General features: G+C 36.8%; 1 pseudogene; it reads left to right on the top strand.

Annotated features, from left to right (window-relative positions):
- The first annotated feature begins 17,716 nt into the window (after positions 1 to 17,716).
- On the top strand, positions 17,717 to 17,912 carry LOC126002982 (uncharacterized; annotated as a pseudogene).
- The last annotated feature ends 350 nt before the right edge of the window (positions 17,913 to 18,262 follow it).

Genomic DNA, 18,262 nt, shown 5'->3' with positions numbered 1-18,262 from the left:
TTTTATCTAATCCCACTCCAATCTCCAATCAGACTGTTCATGCCATCCTTGTCTTTACATTAATAAATATCCATACTATATGTATATAATACAATATTTCAACTAACAGCCATACTTTGAAACCATCTGAGAGATGCAAGAGGAGGAGAAGGAAATGAATCTGGATAGGTGAAAAGACAAATCTATTTCAAGCACACAAAAAATTAAATCTGTCCACAGTGAGCTTACAGTTGAGTGAGAGCCATGCGTATAAATTACATAACTCCTTTAATGTGGAGAGATGTTTTCAGTTATGCAAAACAAAGTGTGAAATACCAGGGAGAAAGTGAGTAAATCTTTAGAAGAAGAGTCTGGGATAAAGTAAAAAGAATAGACAAGAAAAAAATTTTTTTTTCAGTTTTTGATTTTGGGGCCACACCCAGTGACACTCAGGTTATTCCGGGCTATGTGCTCAGAAATCACTCCTGGCTTGAGGGACCATATGAGACATTGGGGATCAAACTGTCCTGGGTCAGCTGAATGCAAAGAAAATGCATTACTGCTGTGCTATCACTCAGGCTTATAGACAGGAAATATTTGATCAGGATTTAGGCAAGATTTGCAGCTACCATATATATGTATATATATAATATATATGTACATATATATGTATGTATGTGTGTATATATGTATGGAGATACATACATATATGCAAAGACCTGGATATACACTAATAAAAGTCTAACTTTGGAAATTTATGGAGATTGAGCTTGCTATTACTGCAATAGGGAGAGGTGGGAGATGAAGACTAATAGGCAAATCACAGTCACTTGATAAGGTATCAGGAAGGTAATTAATAATGGCAGATATGCTAAAAATACTTAAAAATGTTCAGTGTAATAATAAGGGAAATATGCTTCATTTTTATATTTTCAAATATTACTTATTAGAAAAGGTCTCCTCCACAATGCTCAGAAAGACCTGGAATAACTCTTCGGGATATTCAGCCTGACCATGTGAGCTTGATGGCTCAGTGCTTAGGCCAGCACTACACTGCAAAGCTGCTCAAACTTCCTGGTAATTGAGGTCATGTAGTTCAAGATAAATCATCCTGTCTGACAATGAATGAACATTTAACTCTTCTCGTTTCTCAAATTTTTCTCTGGACATTGAAAAATGTTGGTCTTCTTCTGTTTTCTCCAGGAAGATATGTCCTGCATGTCCAGTGTACCATTTTGATTTGATCCCAGAAAACAGAGATATAGGCAAAATGAGCCAGCCAGTTGAACTCTCTTGTTTATACACCAAATCAAACTAGTATTTGAAACTCACAAATTCTAAAGCCAGAAAAACAACACAAATTTTGCCTCTACTTTAAGCTCAGATCTATCTGATATCAAGTAGATATCCCCTGTGGGCCTCTCACTCTCTCAGTACTTTGTGGTATGATGCACAGGCAAATTCAAGAAGGATATGACGGGGAAAAGTACTGTCGATTGTGATCCCTGTATTTAAGTAACTTGAAAATTATTAAATTAGTAAATAATAACTCCCCTATCACTACTTTAAAATTTACTTTGAGGTCTTGAAGATATAAAGCTCTCAAATATGTAATAAAATTATTATCAAGAGTAAGTCATGAGGTATATTCAATCAAAGTCTGAAACACCTGGAGTTTTAATTTAAAATTTAAGAATCTTATTGCCACTACATCAAGAATATTATTTCAACTAACACTAAAATGAGGAAAAGAAAATGAGTCATATGACCTCACTAAGAAACAAAATATTAGGGCCATATATATAGTACAGATTGTAAGGATCTTGTCTTTCATTCAGCAAGATTCAACCCCTAAACACACATATGGTTCCCCAAGCCCCAACCAAATGATACCTGAGTATAGGGCTAAGATTACATGCTGGGCCAGCCAGGTGTGCCCTCCAAACAACAAGAATCAAGAATTAAAATAGCAGAGCTATAACAATAGTACCGCACCTAGAGCTGTTAGCCTTTCATGTGGCTAACTCAGGTTTGACCCCAGCATCATATATGGTCCATTGAACACTAATTCCTGAGAGCAAAGCCAAGAGTAACATCCAGGACCACTGGGTGTTACCCCCAAACAAGGAAAAAAATTAAAATAGTATAAACAAGTACCATGAACCTCAGATATGTTTCAATTGTGTGTAGATGTATCTCTCCAGACTAATTATTTTGCATTTGAGTTATGAAAATCATTATTCAGTTAGTATAATTTCCAAGCTTTCAGTAATTAGCTGTTCTTCTCATCTGTGTCTTATCTGTTTGTGCTTCAGAATAAAAAAAATTACCAAATTATAAGGCCTTAAACAGAAATATAAAGGTCACTTAATTATTGTGTTGGAATGGGAAGGGAACTTCAAAGACTGATTAATCTAGCTCTCTCTGTTTACCAAGGAATCTGAAACCCAGAAAAAGTATTCACATCTGCTGAAGGTCACAGAAGGGTGGGTCCTGGCACATGGTTCCTTCTCCTTTTTACTGCATCGGTCATTTCATCAGCCAATGGTACAGTCTGTACTTCTTATACAAGATGTCTGTCTTGCATGAAATGTTGCTGGCTGGGTCTGTGAAAGAACCTAGCCACAGACCTTGACTTTTCTTTTGGATTTCATGCATTTGTTCTAAAGGAGCTAGAAGCCTGTGTTTCATCCCAAGAAAGACATCTGGAAAGTGTCCTCAACAGTCCATAGAAGAACACCAAAGCATGCAAAATTAGATTGTAGGACCATCAGTGCTGAGAGATCCTGGAGTGAGAGAATGGGAGAGGTATGAAAAATGGTAATGAAATGAAAAAAGGTCATGAAAAAAAATGCCTTCTAATAGGCTGCCTAATGTGGCTTACTACAAGATATCTCTAAACTTCTAGACTAAATTTTTTTCTCCGTTACATTTATTTTTATATAAGCAGCATTATTCCACCATGTGGAACAATTTTGTGGCTCGTGGCCGGCCTTCAAATATCGCAGTATTCGCGATTATTTGCTTACTGAATAATCGCAATAAAAATCACATTAGTAAGAAAAAAATCGCATTAAACATTTGCATACCCCGAGCAGTTCCATTCGGGGTATGCAAATGTTTAATGCGATTTTTTGCTATTTTTTCTTACTAATGCGATTTTTTTTTTTTTTTTGGTTTTTGGGCCACACCCTGTGACGCTCAGGGGTTACTCCTGGCTATGCACTCAGAAGTTGCTCCTGGCTTCTTGGGGGACCATATGGGACACCGGGGGATCGAACCGCGGTCCGTCCTAGGCCAGCGCAGGCAAGGCAGGCACCTTACCTCCAGCGCCACCGCCCGGCCCACTAATGCGATTTTTTATTGCGAATATTCAGTAAGCGAATAATTGAGAATACTTTGCGCCTAGTGCAGATGTCATTTCCGTTGCTCCTGCCTGCTGTCTCTTGCATTATCAGAGGTCTAAGGGAGAGAAGGGAGAGAAAGGAGAGAAGTTTATTACAGAATTAGATTTTGTCATGCCTTCATCATGACTTCATCAAAGCCTGCAATGAAAAGAAAGATTGATGACAAGCTCAGACAATTTCAAAAAAAAGTGGGAGACGCAGTATTTCTTTGTTGAGCACAGGGGCTTCCCCACATGTCTTATTTGCTCAGAGAAAGTTTCAGTGCACAAGGAATACAACTTGAAATGCCATTATTCAACTAAACAAGCTGAGGAATGTACAAAATACCAAGAAAATGAGAGAGCCAAGCAGGTTGCCAGTCTTAAAGCAAGTCTAATAAGGCAACAAGATTTCTTCAAGAAAGCAACCAAAGAGAATGTTGCATCAGTCGAAGCTAGTTACATTGTTAGTGAGATGATTGCTAAGGCAGGGAAACCATTCACAGAAGGAGAGTTTGTTAAAAAAAAATGCATGTTACGGGATGCAAGTATTATCTTTCCAGAAAAGAAAGGTCAGTTTAGCAAAATCACCCTTTCTGCCAACACTGTGGCAGAGCACATTTCTGACTTGTCAAGTGACATCATCAACTGTGTGAGAAAGCCAAATGTTTTGATGCATACTCAGTTGCTCTTGACGAGGCACAGATATAACAGACACTGCACAGCTCACAATTCATGTCTGTGGTGTTGATTGCAATTTTGAATTGACAGAGGAGCTGCTCACAATAATTCCAATGCATGGCCAGACCATCGCTAATGAGATATTTCGGCATCTGTGTGATGCCATTGAAAATGCAGGTTTGCCATGGAAGAGGTTTGTTGGATTAATAACCAATGGAGCGCCATCGATGACAGGGAGGAAAAATGGACTGGTGGCATTTGTTCAAAAAAAAAAAAAACTTAAAGAGGAAGGTGTAGAGAAGGCCATTGCTCTTCACTGCATTATCCATCAGTTGGCCCTTTGTAGTAAATGCCTGCCGTGTGACAATGTGATATCTGTTGTTGTGAAATGCATCAACCAAATCAGAACCAGGGGCTTAAAGCACAGGAGGATCCATGCTTTTTTAGAGGAAATGGAGTCAGAATATGGAGATGTGCTCTATTTCACCGAGGTACATTGGCTCAGGAGGGGAAATGTCCTGAAAAGATTTTTTGAGTTGAGAGAAGAAGTGAAAGCCTTCATGGAGAAGGATGGGAATGCTTTTTATTGATGTTGTGTATTATGTTGATAGACTTACGAATGTTAAACCAGCCTTGCATTCCTGGGATGAAACCTACTTGATCGTAGTGGATGATCTTCTTAATGAGATATTGAATCCTATTTGCCAGGATTTTGTTGAGGATCTTTGCATCTGCATTCATCAGCGATATTGGTCTGTAATTTTCTTTTTTCGTAGCAAAAAAAAGCTATTTGCTTTTTCTGAATTGAGTGATCACAAATGGCTCATGGACTTATCTTTTCTTGTTGACATCACACATAAGCTGAATGTACTAAACAAGATGTTACAAGGCCCAGGGCAGCTTATCAGTGCTGCCTATGACAACATGAGAGCATTCTCCACAAAACTTGTGTTATGGAAATGCCAGCTCTCTCAGACAAACCTTTGACATTTCCCAGCATGCAAGGAACTTGTGGATGCAGGCATACCATTCAGTGGTGAGAAATATGTTGATGCTATTTTTAAGCTAGAGAATCACAGATTTGCAGTCTTCAAAAAGCACAGAGCCACTTTCCAAATTTTCCTTTCCTAAGGACCCCTTTTTCTTTGATGTGCAAGATGCCCCTCCTGTGCTTCAAATGGAGTTCATTGACATGCAATGCAACTCTGATCTCAAAGCCAAGTTCAGGGAGATTAGTGGAAAAGCAGACATGCATGGGCAATTTTTGCAAGAATTGCCCCCAGCTTTCCTGAGCGTTCCCGAATGTTCAAGCGCACCATGTGCCTTTTTTGGGAGCACATATTTGTGTGAAAAGTTATTCTCCACATTGAACTTCAATAAGTCAAAGCACAGGTCTAGACTTAATGATGATCATCTTCAAGCCACACTGAGGGTCTCAACTGCTTCCTGTCCAAAGCAAAATGTGGTTCAGATTTGTGAGAAGCACTGTCAAGACTGGCAGCAAGGAATAGGCAAAAGATGCCATGTTCAGAAGAACTGTTCATGATCTTCACTCAATGTTCTATTCATGTTCAGAAGAAATAATTAAAACTGTTAATAGTGACGTTTGAGGACTTTTTTTTTGTGAAATCCCTTATGCAGCCCTGTCTCACCCCGACTTTGCCTCCTGTGGCCCCCAGGTAAATTGAGTTTGAGGCCCCTGATGTGGAACATGTCTTGTTAATGCCACACTGTGGAATGGTTGCTTCAAGCACCCTACATGCTCAAACCAGTTTTCAATTAAGCTTTCCAAAGGATCCATTTTTATACTTACATACTAATTCATTGCTGGAAAGTGGGTTCATTTCATTACCTCATTATAGAAAACCCAGAATATCCCTGTGACCCATCACATGTCAGTGATACTCTTTTTTTTAAGTTTGCTGATTAGTCTTCCACAAGGGCTGGATCAGAGTAAAAACATCATATCCTCATTCCCATCTTTATTGAAATATAATCATCTCTAATTCTCTGTCAATATTTTTGCTTTTATGGGGAAAATGCAAATTTTCCACATCAAACATGATTTAATAAATCCTTAAAAATATGTATACTTTGAGCCAAAATGGTAGCACAGTAGTAGGGTGTTTGCCTTGCCTGGGGCTGACCCAGGACAGACACGGATTTGGTCCCCAGCATCCTATATGGTCACCTGTGCCAAGAGCAATTTCTGAGCTCAGAGCCAGGAGTAACCCCTGAGCAACACTGGCTGTGCCCCCTCCAAAAATAAAAAAAAAAGAAAAAAACTGTATGTTTATAGATGAGTTAAAATCCTTTGCATTACCTAATTCTTATAGCCAGTTTTCCCTTTGTTTATATTCATTTTGCACCCATTATATCATATATACTGTACTCACAGTTGCAGATACTACTGTGAACAAAATACCAAAAAGTGTCTAAAGTTTAGGATTAGATTGGTGGACATAATCAATCAAATAAATAAACATATAAATAGGTATATATTTATAAATTATTAAATTAATGTATATAATGGTAGAGAAAGAGTACAAAAGTTTTGGGACTAAATTTTTTGGAGCCAGAGAGATAGCACAGCCGAAGGGTGTTTGCCTTGCATGCAGCCATACAGGATGGATGGTGGTTTGAATCCCTCCCTGGCATCCCATATGGTCCCCTCGAGCCTGCCAGGTGTGATTTCTGTGTGCAGAGCCAGGAGTGAACCCTGAACGCCACTGGGTGTGGCCCCAAAACCAAAAAGTACCTCACATAACCTGAAATTTTTTTTAACTTTTGGGCCACACATGATAGTAGCTCAGAATTTATCCCTACATCTGTAATTAGGAATCATTCCTGGTAATGCTCGAAGGATTATATGAAGTAGCAGGAAGTGAACCTAAATCAGCTGCAAGCAAGGCAAGTGTCCTACCTACTATACTATCTCTCCAGTACATCTCCATCTGGGAATTTGAATTTTACCTGGTGAACCCAATTTTAATTTCTAGTACTATATCAGACAGTTTATAGGGAGATAAAAGTGATATAGCCTAGCAAATAGTCACTTGCTTGCAGACAATGCGAGTTCCATCCCTGGTACTTCTTATGGCCCTAGGAATAATCCCTGAGCATAGAGTCAAGTATAATCCCTGAATACAGCAGGGTTAGTTCCAAAATAGATAAAAATAAAGATTAATAGAAAAGTTTAGGACAAAGTTAATCAAAGCATTACATATTTTGTATATAGTAACTTTATATAATGCTAGATAGAGGAATGATAGAATAAGGCAGAAAACTAAAGAGAAAGAATGTAGGAGAAATGATATCTTAAAGAGTGTGGTCAGAGAAGGTCTCAATCACATGTTTGTAAAAGAATCAGAGATTCCCTTATGCTTAAATCTTCTACTGACTGTGATTCCCTGAGCTTTTGTGGGAGAAGAAGGTTGGGAAAGCAGAGAAAGATGGCTACTTTTCTCTTGACTCATTTCCCAGGATTGCCTCAGCTCACATTGACATCAAATGGCATTACCACTTCCTTTAATTCCAGGGTTACCTGGAGTGAGATGGTGCCTTGCGGAATCTGAAGACTACACAAATGTTTAAAGATTTAGGGGTGCTGGTGAGATAGTATATCAGTTGGGCCCTTGCTTTCTCTGTAGCCATTAGGGCTTCAATTCCCCAAGACTGGCCAAAAAGCACAGGGTCAAGAACAAACCCTGAACACTCCAGGCATGGCCTCAAACCTGAGATAAATAAGAGATTCAGGAATTGTGCCTTAAATAACATTACAGTTTTATGTTTTGATTTCTCTGAAAAAGTTCATGGCTAATATGTCTCAAACACTTTTCTAACATTAGTTTTCTTTATATAATTGGAAGAAACAGTTCTGGGATCAGAATCCAGAGTGATGAGTCAATGGAAGGAAATAGTGAATAGCAGTATAGATGATTTAAGATGTTGCAAAAATTGTGAGGTTGAGTACAGGTGACCAAGATAGAAAAATACTTTTTTTTACTTAACAATAGCTAATGGCAAATTCCCTGGTTTCCATCTTGTTATTAGACTCGTGTATCACTAGATTGTAGGCCATAAAAAAGATTGATAGTTTTTACTTATATAATACAGATGTAAATTTCTTTCCCTGTTCAAATAATCTTCTGATCACCATAGTGTTCTATCAACAGTCACTACCCTTTTGCATCTGCATGCTAATTCTTGCAAATCTATCATGTGTGTTTGGGAATAAGTAAACAGCAATCATGTGCATTTTCTATTTGATGACCTGGTGCTGTTTCAAGGATTTCAGATGACACTCGTAACTAGAGTACAATCAGACTCTATGGTGACCAGAGGCTGTTATTGAGTTTTTTATTTGACTAAACCACTAGAATTACTATAAAAAATTTTTGACATTTGTCATCCATTTTAGAAGATTAAAACTCATTCCAATGCAGAGAAAATTTCAGCAGGGTCAGTGTGTCCAATGGAACCAAACTCGAGGTCTGTATCCAATCCATTGTGTTTTACGACCAATAGAAGATACATGGTGTATTGATGTGGCAACGGTGTTAGAAATAAAAGGACTCCTTTTAACTTTAAACATGGTGTTAGAAATAAAAGGACTCCTTTTAACTTTAAACATGGTTGCAGTAACATTCATGTAACACTTAGACATTTCTACCCAAACCTTTCCCTCCACATGCCCTGTCTAGATTGCCAACCTAGAAAGTCTGAAAAATACATTTTAGCACAAATCATCTTGTTATAAATCCGTCAACACATCAAGAGAACATTTTATTCTCCAACTCTTCCCACTCCAACACACACTATGCCAGAATGTAGGTCCACAAGTGAATTAATCTTTTTCTTCACAGAACTTTGGATGATTCCTTTCCAATAAACCAGTAACTTCACATGATCCTAAGACAATTCTTCAATTTTTAATCTTTTTTTCCATGAAAAACAAAATTTCAAAGTCAGGTTTATGTCAGCCGCCAATCCTGTAAAAGTAACTTCTTATACTTGCTGGTTGCTATCTGGTCATTTCAACGTAATTTGTTCCCAAGGTTGACTTTTCTATAGCTAATTGATAACAATATTTTTAACAGTCCTAGAGAAAAATGAGGCCTGGTTGAGTCTATGAATCTCTCTAATAAATTTCCAACATAGTCATGTGGGAATAAATTTCCTATCTGAGCTCAGTAAATCTGCTGAAGGAGAGGGTTCTTATCTGACATCTGAGAAGCAGGGAATGAGTGATTCCACTAATCTTTGTTCTCTACATGCTGCCCACAGCAAGGCCAAGCAGGACCCAGAGATATGCCCCCCAAGACTAAGGGAGCAATAAGAACTTGGTGTCTCTTTTCCTCAGTGTACAGGGTTGGGGCTGGTTTACTTTACAATTTTAATTTTGTGTGTATGTGCACTGGCAACATGTGCAGTTCATTGCCAGAATGTAATCCAAACAGGGAAACTATCGAGTTTTCAGACTGGCTCCACATGGAGTGTCTACAAAGGCCTACAGTGCACCTTGGATGACTTTCAAGTTTTTCAAAGCCATCTGGAGTCTTTGAAAGTTGTCATTGTTTAAAGAACCTGCAGAGCAGGGAGAGAGCATTTTGGACTGAAAAGTAAGGGAAGAAGGAAGATTTAAGGTAGCTAACAGATGTGGAAAATTCAGGTACTGTACTCTGCTGATGCTTTTCTTTTCCTTTCTGCTGCTGATTCAGGTGCCCCTCCAGCTGGCTCTTCCCGACTCAGTACTACTAAACACCCTGTGGAAAAAAGTGGCAGTTCTTTTGGGATTTTCTTGAGAGCCGGGAGTCTTGCATAGCCCCTACAATTCTATCTTGTCATTTAAAACTACATAGCAGCCATTTCTCCTTTATGTTTATCCTAGTAACATGAGCATAAGATATTAAACTTAGTTTTGAATTTGCAACCAGATCATTTTTATTGTCCTAAGTTTATTCTACCAAGTTTATGCACATCAGCATTTTATTTTAGTAATAGGACCTTCTCTGTTTCGTTTTGCTTTTGATCTTTTCTGTAGATCACCTTCTGCTTTCATCTCTTTCATTTCTCATTGCCATAAAACTTGTGTTCAAGTCTGATCCTATACACTCTTTGGCATCCACCTGCCATTTTTACCCCATTTCCTACACTTTATATGCTTTGATGCCAATTTTTACTTTACCAAATAGGTAATAATTTCCTGTCTTTTGCTTTGTAGCTGTAACTAATTTTCTTCTCTTTTCCATTCTTGCTACAGGCACACATTTCAAAGAACCACATTAACAGAAAGAAATTTTAGTAATGCAGACTTTAACTGAATTTCCTTTGAAAAACTCAGAATAAAAGCAAAATTCAAAGAAAAGTTAGCCTAACTTGACCCAAAAATGTTCCTCAGTTAATTTAAATAAAGGTGATTTATTGTCCAAGCATCTATTCAAGAACACACTCTGTTAGTAGCATGGAAACCCCAGAAGTACTCTTCAGGAGGAAAAGGTACATTCAGTTCAAATTCATTCCTAGTAAGATAATGTGGTCTTAATCAGCAGTGACTAAAAATAGAGATTCCTGGTTCCTGGAAAGGATTGACTCCAATTTCTCTTTCCAAGGATTTGGAAATGAGAAGTCAAAGGGTCTTTGTCTCTTGGGAACATCCAAAAAATTATAAACACACTTTCTCTACCAGTATTTTCCAGACCTAAGAAAGTTAAGTACATTTAGGTTTTGAAAATAATTTTCCTGTACAGCGTGTAACTTAGAGAAATATCCAATCTCTGCTATATAGTTAAACATGTAATGAATCATTAAATATTATTCAAAAAATCCCTAAAATAAATAGCAAAAAATTGTCAAAGGTTAAAAAAAATAGAGTTTTACTTTTGGCCTTTGGTTTGTTATTATTGTCTCTTCCCTTCTCTATAGTAAGAAGAAGGAAAGAAATTGATTGGAGGAGGATAAATAAGATCTGAAATAATGGTTCGGGTACTCAGGTGCATTGGTGGTATTAAAAAAGATCAGAACTCAATTTTAAACTACAAGTCAACAGCAATGAAATTATAAGACCCAAACTTTAGCAAACAAATGTAAAAAGGTGTCTGTTGTGATGACAGGCTGGGGTAGAGCAGAGGTATGGGATAATTCTGAAAACATTGGTGGAGGCAAGTTGACACAGGTGGTGGGACTATATGTTTAAAACTTAACTATGAATATTTTGGTAAATCACAATACTTTAAATAAAAAATGTTAGTTAAAATATGTATTAGGATGAGGATACTCCATGACTTTCCCCCTATAATATGTTCTTGTTTTTAACATTGAGCAGTTACAACATCTTTAATTACAAAAGAAAGAATATTAAAAAAAAAAACTATACTAACTTCACTTATTTAAATTCCTATCTTTGGGCAGTAGTGTGCTTGCATAATATAGGACCATTCCAAATGATTTCCACATCCACCTCCCTTAGTCTTCCCTCAAATTTGTATCTAAAATGCATGGGTTTCCAGATACCTATTTACATTAAATTTATTTTTACCCATTGATAATAAGCTCAGAAAGCTACTAATCAGGTAACCAACCACTCCTTGAAATATTTTCACATTCTAGCCTAGAAAGTCTGTTAACCAGAGGCTCTGTCAGAAGCCCTATATCTGAATCAATGGAATATCTGATGTAGAAGGTTGTGCTGAGCTAAGACTTAGAAGAGATTAATTTGTCAAGTATGAATCAGAGAAGGACAGGATGACCTGAACACCTAATCCTTGTAGCTCAGTGTTTCTCAATTCTGACAGGTCACTATAAATTATTTGGGCTTGATTTCTCAGGGGCACTCATATACTGAGAGCTTGTTCAAAATACACATCTTCACAACACAACCTGGACCTCTAGGTCCAGTTGAACCTGAATCTGCATTAGTAAAGTTAGTAGATGATCACTTGCCTAATGAATTTAGAAAATCACTTATATAAAGCACCTTAATCAGAAATTCTGAGATAGATGCTTATCATTGACTTGACCTTTAGGAAGCATTTTATTACTGATCGTCACTGCCCCATTTATGTGTATTCAGCAAAGCTTGCTTTTTCTTGCCTTAAACTGTGTGAATAATTGCTGCATTGCCTAACACTCACAACAACATTAACACAACAAACAATTATATAGAACAATCATAGAGGGTCTGGAGAGATAGCATGGAGGTAGGGCGTTTGCCTTGCATGCAGAAGGATGATGGTTCAAATCCAGGCATCCCATATGGTCCCCCGAGCTTTCCAGGAGCGATTTTTGTGCATAGAGTCAGGAGTAACCCCTGAGCGCTGCCAGGTGAGACCCCCCAAAAAACAAAACAAACAAAAAAGAACAATCATAAAAAGTGGCCTCCTATTTTTTTTTCTGTTTTTGTTTTTGGGTCACACCTGGAAGTGCTCAGGGGTTACTCCTGGCTCTATGCTCAGAAATCACCCCTGGCAGGTACAGGGGACCATATGGGATGCTGGGATTCGAACCACCATCCTTCTGCATGAAAGGCAAACGCCTTACCTCCATACTAACTCTCTGGCCCCTAAATATATTGTGACTGATTTTTTTTTTATTTTTGGGTCACACCTGGAAGTGCTCAGGGATCATTCCTGGCTCCATGCTCAGAAATTGCCCCTGGCAGGCTCAAGGACCATATGGGATACCGGGATTCGAACCACCAACCTTCTGCATCAAAGGCAAATGCCTTACCCCCATGCTATCTCTCCAGCCAAAGTGCCCTCTTTTTATCCTGAGATATCAGAGTTGAAAATTTAGTGAAGGCATTTTTGAAGGTGCTTGTCTGAATTATTAGAAATATACCTTGATTCTTAGCCATATTGAGTCTTTTGTCTGTACTTTGTCCCATTTCTGAGTTTTTTTTTCCACTGTTTACTTAAACTATGACAAACCTCAGCTCTTATGCTACAGTTATTTCTTAAAAAGTAAATCTGATCTAAAGATATTTTATTTGTTTGGGGGTCACACCCTGATGTACTCAAGCTTTACTCCTGTTTCTGCACTTAAGGGTCACTCCTGAAAAGGTCTAGACTCTAGAGACTATAAGGAGCATCAGGGTCAACTTGAGAGGGTAGTGTGCAAGGCAAGTGCCCTATCTGCTTTACTATTGCTATGCCCCTAATGTCAGAGTTTCTTTTTTTTTTGTTTGTTTGGTTTTTTTGTTTGTTTGATTTTTTAATTCAGAGTTTCTTACAAAAATTTAGAAAAATAAAGTAATCTTTAGAGTATATTTAAAGACTGTTAGTTATACTATACAACAAAGCAGTCATTAATAATTCACTATGTATTAACTTTAGTCAAGCAAACTTCTATATAGCATTGTTTGCCTAAACTTAATACACTCATACTGAGGACTGGCTTATAAAATAATAAAATTATGAACTCATTTTCTGTTAAAATAAAATTAATTCTACCTCAACATTTTTGTAATTTATAAGGTCCTCAGAAAATTCTATTTCTTTCTATAAAAGTTATTTCTTTGGAGTCATAACATGAGCATTCTATCTATAAGCCATGTTTATTTTATTTACCATACTAAAGATGCACTGGCTAATTTGCATTGAGAATAATGATATTCAGTGACTATAAATTATTTTATTATTATAATATTTTTTTAGAGGAGAGAATTTGGTCCATATCTGTTAGTGATAAAGTTTTATTTCTGGCTCCATGCTCAGGTATCACTGCTGGTGGTACACGAGTGACAATATGCAGTGTAGGGGAAAGAAAATCAGGGATGGTCACATGAAAAGTGATCAATTTAAGACCTATTCTATCTCTCAGAACTATCAATATTCTATACCTATATCTTGCACTAAATGTTTACTGCTTTTTTGTTTTTGGGTTTTTTTATATGAAGCTAAAAAACTAATATAGAAACTATTTTAGTCACCTTCTATTTTAAAAATAAGCAACTCAAGCATGCCAGGAATTCTGTCCTGGTTATATTTTTAATCGCATAAGTTATGTCACATCTTAAAATTTGTATAAGAATAGGTTGTCACAAAATCAACCATGTGCTGAGGTGATTGCTGAAACCATTTCCTTGTGAATAATTTATCATTTTCATTTTGGTTTCACAACTTTAATATATTTAATTTTAAAAGATCCTTTTCTTTACTTCATATTAAGTTATATAAATATCACAGAAGAGTTCATTTTACATTTTCTGCATGCAGACACTGAATTTTAAAGCTTATTTTTTTATCATCTTTATATAACAGGAATCAAATGTCCAATTAATCATATGATCAGAATTTTGCTAGTGACAGATTATAATCGGATACGGGAGAGATACTTTCTCTAAGACATTAAGCATATGTTGTGTGAAAAAGATGAAAAACAGAAATGTTTTATTGTGGCTATCTCCTCCTCCAACTTCTTATTTATCCCACCTGAATGATCAGAACTGCCCATTTCAGGTGTGGGCAGAGGTGGAGGAGGCTGACTAGGGGGAGAGAGGAGATAAGAAGGAGAGTTCGAGAGAGAAGCAAGGATAGGTAGAAGAGAGAATCATCAGCAAGATTCAGCAGAGAGATTCAGCATCAGATTCAGCAAAGAAGCAGTAGCAGGAGCATCAGCAAAGGGAGTTAGTCAGCAAGAAAGCCTGGAAAAAGCAGCTGGAAAGGAGACAGAGGCTGAGAGAGCCAGAAGGAGTAAAGAAATAGCTGATAGGAAAAGGCTTAGCATGGAAGCCATGTGAAGAAATGTACATGGCGGTTAGGACGGTGAAATAAAGCTGGCTGACTCCTAGAACTTCATCTGACAACTTTGAATTTCTCAGCCGTTTGCAACCTTCAGACCCGCCAGGCTGTAGGAGCTGTGGGAGTCGAGCCTAGCCAAGCTCAGAAAGGCCTCACCATCCACACACCAACCCTAGGACTCTTTAATTTCTATTAAAGCAACATATTATAGCATTAGATTGGACAAACCATAAATTTATCATATTCAGAACCATGTATCCTAACAGATTAATAAGTGCTTTCTAAGTAACCTGGTTGATTCATTGTTGTAAGAGACATCAATCAAAATGTTTTTAGATATGTATGTTATTTATCTCCAATATTTTTGAGCTTTGACTCCATATTTTAAAAAATTGTTAAAATCTTGCAATAATTATGAATCACTTCATCTCTAGTTATGTTCCTGCCCTTATGAAGTTTATAATCTAATCAAGCAGCCTGAAAAATCAAATACCAAAAAAAGGTATTTGTTAATGACGTGGGTTTTTTGACCATTATAAATTCTATTCTTAGTAAATATAAAAAAGATAGACCTCTTAGCTTTCTTTTGTATACTTTAAATCACTTTTATGCTTAGCCTGACAATTTATAATTCTAACAATTAGTATTTACCAAATAATAATCTGTCCTTTCTTTGAATTTTAATATTTAGAATCTGTGTCACTTAGTAAGATTGTTAAATCCACTAATGTTTATTATTAAAATTGATATCTGGAATTTCTTATGTCAAATGATATAGTTTTTAAAACAAATTACTGATTTACTTTAACACAAAAGGAGAATATTTAAGGAATATATAAAATAGCTTGGAAAGGAAATTACAAATGAAGAAACAGGAAATGAAGGAACCAAGGAAAAAAATTTTGGTCAAATGATGAAGAAATAAATGGTAGGAAATTTAGAAGTTACAGGTAAGCCAAGTAGTATTGTTTGACTTTGGTATCTTTAATAAGTCAACAATTTTGCTTTCTACAAGTTGAGAAAAATGGGAAGAAAATTCAAGGGCAAACAATTCATATTACTTTCTTCAAGAGTCTTACTCTTCATTTTTTCACTTCACAATTCGCAATGATTTCTATTTTTTTATCACCTTAACTTCTTCGTTCTTCACAACACATACAAACTTGCATACACATTACACATTCACAATTATCAAAAGTTGTCTTCAGTGCAATTTGAACATACAAGAGGTGTTTGCTTTTTTTTTGTTTAACATTTTTCTTTTTTATTTTAATATTTTGTTTTTGTTTATTTTGAGTCACACCTGGCAGTGCTCAGGGATTATTCCTGGCTCTCTGCTCAGAAATCACTCCTGGTTAGCTCGGGGGACCATATAGGATGCCAGAGATCGAACTGGGGCCCATCTCAGTTCTATGACATGCAAGGCAAATGCCCTACCACTGTGCTATCTCTCCGGCCCTACAATGGGTATTTGAGATCAAACTTCTATACATACGCTTATACTGATAATCCCACTTAATTTTTTTTTAATTTTAGTCACTACAATTTACAATATGTTAATGATATGGTTTCATGAACCAATCCTTCAGAGTAGCACTCACTATACATACTCTTACTTAACAAAAATAACAGTCCTTGAAGTTAAAGACCATTATAGTTATGGGACTTACACTGTGGAATAGTGTAACGTCAGCACTGTTTATTATAAATTTTATGTACTGCTTTCTTGTACTGTACTACCTTTTGTGTCTTGCCATGAATTCTTCTAAGGTTTTTACTTTTCTTTGCTAATTCACTGCTAAAAAGAATGTAGCCTCTGTAAAGGTACCACTCATCTGTAAAGATAACCCTTTATACATCTGTATTTTTATTAGAAAATCATAACAATTTATGGACTTAAAATTAGAATGAAGTAATTTGTTGACTTGCTTGGGCATATTTCTCACAATAAAGATAGATAAACTGAAACTTACAAAATAATTAATTTTGCAACTTCTTTATTGCTAAGTGATAGTGTGTCATATATCTAGCTTATTCTTAGGAGTAAAGATAGAAACAGTACATATTCAAGGTGTTTGGAATGAATCACACAAACCAATATAACAGCTTAAGAAAATACACTTTTATTCTGTGTGCTTAAAATACATCCTCAAATTCAATTCATAGCATCTGCTTCTAGTAGAGCATCCAAAGACCCTCTACAGGTCCTTTTAAAACTGCTTATCTTTAAGATCCACAAAAGAGATTGAATCATTTCTCATCCTAATTCTAAAATTACAGTCATATGTTTGATTCTAAATTCTGGCCTGGATCTTTCATTCCAGATTAAATTAATTCTCCATAGCGAGCTTAAATCAAAGCTAACCATATGCTCTCATCTGTGACAGGCACACAAAGCTATTTCTAGGATGCTATTTTATTTAGCAATCACCAGTAATTCCATTTTTAGGGTGATTTTTTTTTTTGGCACTCTACTGACCTCAGGAAGATCTAAGTTGTTTTGCATGACCTCATATATAACTCCTGGACAAATTATATCAGTAACACCTGTAGTTCATATATTAAGAACACCAAGACAGAAGTCAGAAAGGGGTCTTGGAACTCAGCCAAACTCCAGTCTCAGAGGCCACATGTAGGACAAGTGAAGCGGCACAGAACTGAGTTTTCATGTGATGGATGGGCCCCAAAGGGCACTGCCACATCATTTGTCATTATCACCATTGGAAGGGCCTGCTGGTTAGGGGGACAAGAGAAATTTCCAAACACTGCAAAGTTATTAGCTGGTCTCCTAAATAACTAGTTTCTTTCTTCATGTTTAATATTAAGCCATGTATTCCAAATATATATACTTCTATATAGAATTTAAGAAAAAACCTCTATGAAGTAGAAGGAAGAAATATATAGAAACTCTTTGTGAAAAGCAAACTAAAAATAGTCAAGTTATTTACTAGAGAAGTTTCTCTGAAAGTGTAGGGTACCAGCAACCACAAGGAGGAGAAAGAACACCCTCTACTGAGCGTGAATCTGACTTTAGGCACTGCTTCAGTAGCTGTTTTCTGCTATTGACGATTGCATAAAAAAAAAAAAGTCTGAGAAACCAATTTATGGTACCAGGAGATAATCAGGGTTCAGAAAGAGATGCTTCTCCTTAAAAAAAAATGTAGGTCCGGAGTGATGGCTCATCAGTAGGGCTTTTGCCTTGTCAATGCTAGCCTATGATGGACCACGGTTCGATCCCTCAGTGTCCCATATGGTCCCCCAAGCCAGGAGTGATTTCTGAGCTCATAGCCAGGAGTAACCCCTGAATGTCACCGGGTGTGACTCAAAACCAAAAAAAAAATAACCAGCCCCCCAAAACAAAACAAAACAAAACAAAAATCAACCCCTCCAAAAAAAAAAAAAAAGAGAGAGAGCCCTGGAGGTGATACCCTTGCAAGATTCAAATAACACCAGTAGGCCAAAGATTTACGAGCTTTGT

Source organism: Suncus etruscus, chromosome 2 (genome assembly GCF_024139225.1).
Source record: "Suncus etruscus isolate mSunEtr1 chromosome 2, mSunEtr1.pri.cur, whole genome shotgun sequence".
In the NCBI taxonomy this organism is placed as follows: Eukaryota; Metazoa; Chordata; class Mammalia; order Eulipotyphla; family Soricidae; genus Suncus; species Suncus etruscus.
This window is presented reverse-complemented; position numbering and strand designations above follow the sequence as displayed.